The sequence below is a fragment of the Triticum aestivum genome, chromosome 7B (genome assembly GCF_018294505.1).
Source record: "Triticum aestivum cultivar Chinese Spring chromosome 7B, IWGSC CS RefSeq v2.1, whole genome shotgun sequence".
Taxonomy (NCBI): domain Eukaryota; kingdom Viridiplantae; phylum Streptophyta; class Magnoliopsida; order Poales; family Poaceae; genus Triticum; species Triticum aestivum.
In genome coordinates this window covers 726,906,275-726,912,088 of record NC_057813.1, presented here as the reverse complement: position 1 = coordinate 726,912,088, position 5,814 = coordinate 726,906,275, and positions in this window count along the sequence as shown.

The window sequence follows — 5,814 nt, the reverse complement described above, 5'->3', positions numbered from 1 at the left end:
CGGGGAGTCATAGCGTGGGGTGAATATTCTCATGTGTGCTTGTTTGCTTTATCACTAAGTAATTTTTATTTGCTGTTCTTAGTTGTTCTCTATCTTTAGTTATGGATATGGAACACGAAATACCAAAAAAATTAGGTGTACTTGCTACTCATAGAGATGGGTTAACTCCTAAAACCCTCGATTCTCATTATGTGAAAGATATTATGTACTACTTTGATAATCCTGAGGAAACCCCATTCAACTTTATAATGGGAGACACGTTGGATCAACGTGAATACTTTAGGGATTATCGCTTGACACAAAAAGGGAAACTATTATGGGATCAATTTATTATGTTGCGTTGGTATGCCTGGGATCTATGCTTGAGATATGATATTACTTGTTGCTCTAGGATGAAGGCTCCACACCTTCCCTTTTCATGCAAATTTAATGATAATGAAACCTTAGCTTCTTATGCTAATGGTATATATGATTACTATGATGTGGAACAATTAGAAGAATTTGTTGCTTTTAAGGCTGCTTATGAAATTGAATCTTTGTTTGAAAAGTATGAAGCTTTTGATGATGATGTTTATAGGCCTGAAAATCTTGCTATACTTAGATATTGCTAGGAAAATTATGAATACAATTACTATATTAATGCATTTATTGAGAAAGTCTCCGCTGTCCAAGAAGAGATTAATATTTTGTAGGAAGCTATGGAAGAATAAATTGATGAAACTGTGAGCTCATTGGATGAAAAAGATGATGAGGAGAGCGAAGAACAAAAGGAGGAAGAGCGGATTGATCACCCGTGCCCACCTTCTAATGAGAGTAACTCTTCAACTCATACATTGTTTAATTTCCCTTCGTGCTTACCGAAGGATGATTGCTATGATGATTACTATGATGATTGCTATGATGATTGTTATGATCTTGTTGATTCTCTTGGAATATCCCTTTTTGATGATGCTTGCTATGCTTGTGGCCAAGATGCCAATATGACCTATACTTATGGAGATGAACTTGCTATAGTTCCTTATGTTAAACATGAAATTGTTGCTATTGCACCCACGCATGATAGTCCTATTATCTTTTTGAATTCTCCCGACTACACTATATCGGAGAAGTTTGTGCTTATTAAGGATTATGTTGATGGGTTGCATTTTACCGTTGCACATGATGATTTTGATAGATATAATATGCATGTGCTTGCTGCTACTACTTGCAATTATTATAAGAGAGGAACTATATCTCCACCTCTCTATTTTTGCAACACGATAGAATTGCAAGAATCTGCTTATACTATGCATTGGCATTTACTATGTGTGCATGAATTGTTATTTTATGACATGCCGATGCATAGGAAGAGAGTTAGACTTCGTTGTTGCATGATATATGTTACTTTGTGCTCACTACTAAATTACAAATCATTGTTAGTTAAAATTCGCTTTGATATACCTTGGGATCCGGGTGGATCCATTACTTGAGCACTTTATGCCTAGCTTAATGGCTTTAAAGAAAGCGCTGTCAGGGAGACAACCCGGAAGTTTTAGAGAGCCATTTATTTCTGTTAAGTGCTTTAATATAGTTTAAAAACAAAAATAATAAAGAGGAGAACCTAAAAACTTTTCAAAAAGGAAAGTGAAAGTGAGAAAGACAAGCATTGTTGAAGTGGGAGAGCTCCTTGAACTTTGTTCATGCTCACGGAAACTTTGTGAATCTTGATTACAGAAACTTTTCAACAAAAATAATTATCCCCTTGTACAATTTCATTGTATTATAAAAATAATGTGCCAAGGTTTGCCTTTAGGATGTTTACAATGGTTGTTGGTTTGTACGGTGCAGGACAGAAACTTTGGCTATAGCGCGCGATTTTACATTTTTAACTGGAACGTCAATTGATTCTGATTCCTTTTGCACTGTCTTGCTGTACAAATTGTTTATTTTCCTACTTTTTGTAGAATGTTTGGGATACCAGAAGTATGGTGAATGTTCAGATTGCTACAGACTGTTCTGTTTTTGACAGATTCTGTTTTTGATGCATAGTTTGCTTGTTTTGATGCATCTATCAATTTATATTAGTGGATTAAGCCATGGAAAAGTTTTATTATAGTAGACACAATGAAAAAACAAAATATGAATTGGTTTGCTACAGTACTTAGAGTAGTTATTTGCTTTATTATACTAACGGATCTTACCGAGTTTTCTGTTGAAGTTTTGTGTGGATGAAGTGTCTAATCGAGGATGTCTCGATATGAGGAAAAGGAAGAGAGGCAAGAGCTCAAGCTTGGGCATGCCCAAGGCACCCCAAGTAAATATTCAAGAAGACTCAAGCGTCTAAGCTTGGGGATGCCCCGGAAGGCATCCCCTCTTTCTTCAACAAGTATCGGTATGTTTTCGGATTCGTTTCGTTCATGCATTATGTGCAAATCTTGTAGCGTCTTTTGCATTTAGTTTTCATTTTTCTTTTATGCACCATGCTGGTATGAGATAGTCCTTGGTTGATTTATAGAATGCTCATTGCACTTCACTTAAATCTTTTGAGTATGGATTTATAGAATGCTTCATGTGCTTCACTTATATCATTTGAAGTTTGGATTGCATGTTTCTCTTCACATAGAAAACCGCTATTTGTAGAATGCTCTTTTGCTTCACTTATATTTGTTATAGCATGGGCATATCTCTTGTAGAAAGAATTAAACTCTCTTGCTTCACTTATATCTATTTAGAGAGATGACAGGAATTGGTCAATCACATGGTTAGTCATAAAATCCTACATAAACTTGTAGATCGCTGAATATGATATGTTTGATTCCTTGCAATAGTTTTACGATATAAAGGTGGTGATATTAGAGTCATGCTAGTGGGTGGTTGTGGATTGTAGAGACACTTGTTTTGAGGTTTGCAAGTCCGGTAGCATGCATGTATGGTAACTGTTATGTGACAAATTTGAAGCATGGGGTGTTTCTTTGATTGTCTTCCTTACAAGTGGCGGTCGGGGACGAGCGATGGTCTTTTCCTACCAATATATCCCCCTAGTGGAATGTGTAGTAGTACTTTGCTTCGAGGGCTAATAAACTTTTGCAATAAGTATATGAGTTCTTTATGACTAATGTGAGTCCATGGATTATACGCACTTTTACCTTTCCATCATTGCTAGCCTCTTCGGTACCGTGCATTGCCCTTTCTCACCTTGAGAGTTGGTGCAAACTTTACCGGTGCATCCAAACCCCGTGATACGATACGCTCTATCACACATAAACCTCCTTATATCTTCCTCAAAACAGCCACCATACCTACCTATCATGGCACCCATAGCCATTCCGAGATATATTGCCATGCAACTTCCATCATCATCATATACATGACTTGAGCATTCATTGTCATATTGCTTTGCATGATCGTCAGATAGCTAGCATGATGTTTTCATGGCTTATCCGTTTTTTGATGTCATTGCTATGCTAGATCATTGCACATCCCGGTACACCGCCGGAGGCATTCATATAGAGTCATATCTTTGTTCTAGTATCGAGTTGTAATATCGAGTTGTAAGTAAATAAACGTGTGATGATCATCATTATAGAGCATTGCCCCATAAAAAAAGAAAAAAAAAGAAAAAAAAGGAAAGGCCAAAGAAGCCTAAATAAAAAAGGGGGCCAAAGAAGCCCACCCAAAAAAAATGAAAAAAAGGAAAAGAAAAGGGGCAATGTTACTATCCTTTTTCCACACTTGTGCTTCAAAGTAGCACCATGTTCTTTATATAGAAAGTCTCTTATGTTGTCACTTTCATATACTAGTGGGAATTTTCATTATAGAACTTGGCTTGTATATTCCAACGATGGGCTTCCTCAAATGCCCTAGGTCTTCATGAGCAAGCAAGTTGGATACACACCCACTTAGTTTCTTTTGTTGAGCTTTCATTCATTTATAGCTCTTAGTGCATCCGTTGCATGGCAATCCCTACTCCTCACATTGACATCAATTGATGGGCATATCCATAGCCCGTTGATTAGCCGCGTCGATGTGAGACTTTCTCCCTTTTTGTATTCTCCACATAACCTCCATCATTATATTCTATTCCACCTATAATGTTATATACATGGCTTGCGCTCATGTATTGCATGAGGGTTGAAAAAGCTGAAGCGCGTTAAAAAGTATGAACCAATTGCTCGGCTTGTCATCGGGGTTGTGCATGATGGGAGCATTTTGTGTGACGAAGATGAAGCATGGCCAAACTGTATGATTGTGTAGGGATAAGCTTCCTTTGGCGTTGTTGTTTTGAAAAGACATGATTGCTTTATTGGTACGCTTGAAGTATTATCGTTTTTTATGTCAAATGATAGACTATTGCTTTGACTCACTCATGTCTTAATATTCATGCCATGATTAGACATATGATCAAGATTATGCTAGGTAGCATTCCACATCAAAAATTATCTTTTTTATCATTTACCTACTCGAGGACGAGCAGGAATTAAGCTTGGGGATGCTGATACGTCTCCGTCGTATCTATAATTTCTAATTGTTTCATGCCAATATTCTTCAACTTTCATATACCTTTGGCAACTTTTTATATTATTTTTGGGACTAACATATTGATCCAGTGCCCAGTGCCAGTTCCTGTTTGTTGCATGTTTTATGTTTCGCATAAACCCAATATCAAATGAAATCCAAACGGGGTGAAAACAGACGGAGAATTATTTTGGAATATTTGGGATTTTCCGGAGGAAGAATCAACGGAAAACGGTGTCCGAGGTGGCCACGAGACAGGGGGGCGTGCCCACCCCCCTGGGCGCGTCTGGCACTATCGTGGGCCACCCGTAAGGCGGCTGATGCCCTTCTTTTGCTGCAAGAAAGCTAATTTTATGAGAAAAATCTGGGCGAAAGATTCACCCCAATCGGAGTTACGGATCTCCAGATATAAAAGAAATGGTGAAGGGACAGAATCGGAGAACGTAGAAATAGAGAGATAGATCCAATCTCGGAGGGACTCTCGCCCCTCCCAAGCCATGGGAGGCAAGGACTAGAGGGCAAACCCTTCTCCCATCTAGGGAGGAGGTCAAGGAAGAAGAAGAAGAAGGGGGCCTCTCTCCCCCTTGCTTCTGGTGGCGCCGGAACGCTGCCGGGGGCCATCATCATCACCACGATCTTCACCAACACCTGCATCATCTTCACCAACATCTCCATCGCCTTCCCCCTTCTATCTACAGCGGTCCACTCTCCTGCAACCCGCTGTACCCTCTACTTGAGCATGGTGCTTTATGCTTCATATTATTATCCAATGATGTGTTGCCATGCTATGATGTCTGAGTAGATTTTCGTTGTCATATTGGTGATTGATGAATTGCTATGATTGGTTTGAGTTGCATGTTTTATTATTGGTGCTGTCCTATGGTGCTCTCCGTGTCGCGCAAGTGTGAGGGATCCCCGCTGTAGGGTTTGCAATATGTTCATGATTTGCTTATGGTGGGTGGCGTGAGTGACAGAAGCACATACCCAAGTAAGTAGGTTGTTTACGTATGGGATAAAAGGGGACTTGATGCTTTAATGCTATGATTGGGTTTTACCTTAATGAATCTTTAGTAGTTGCGGATGCTTGCTAGAGTTCCAATCATAAGTGCATATGATCCAAGTAGAGAAGGTATGTTAGCTTATGCCTCTCCCTTAAATAGAATTGCGATAGTGATTACCGGTCTAGTAACATAGTCAATTGCTTAGGGACAATTTCACAACTCCTACCACCACGTTTCCACACTCGCTATATTTACTTTATTGCATCTTTATCTAAACAGCCCCTAGTTTATATTTACGTGTTCTTTATTATCTTGCAAA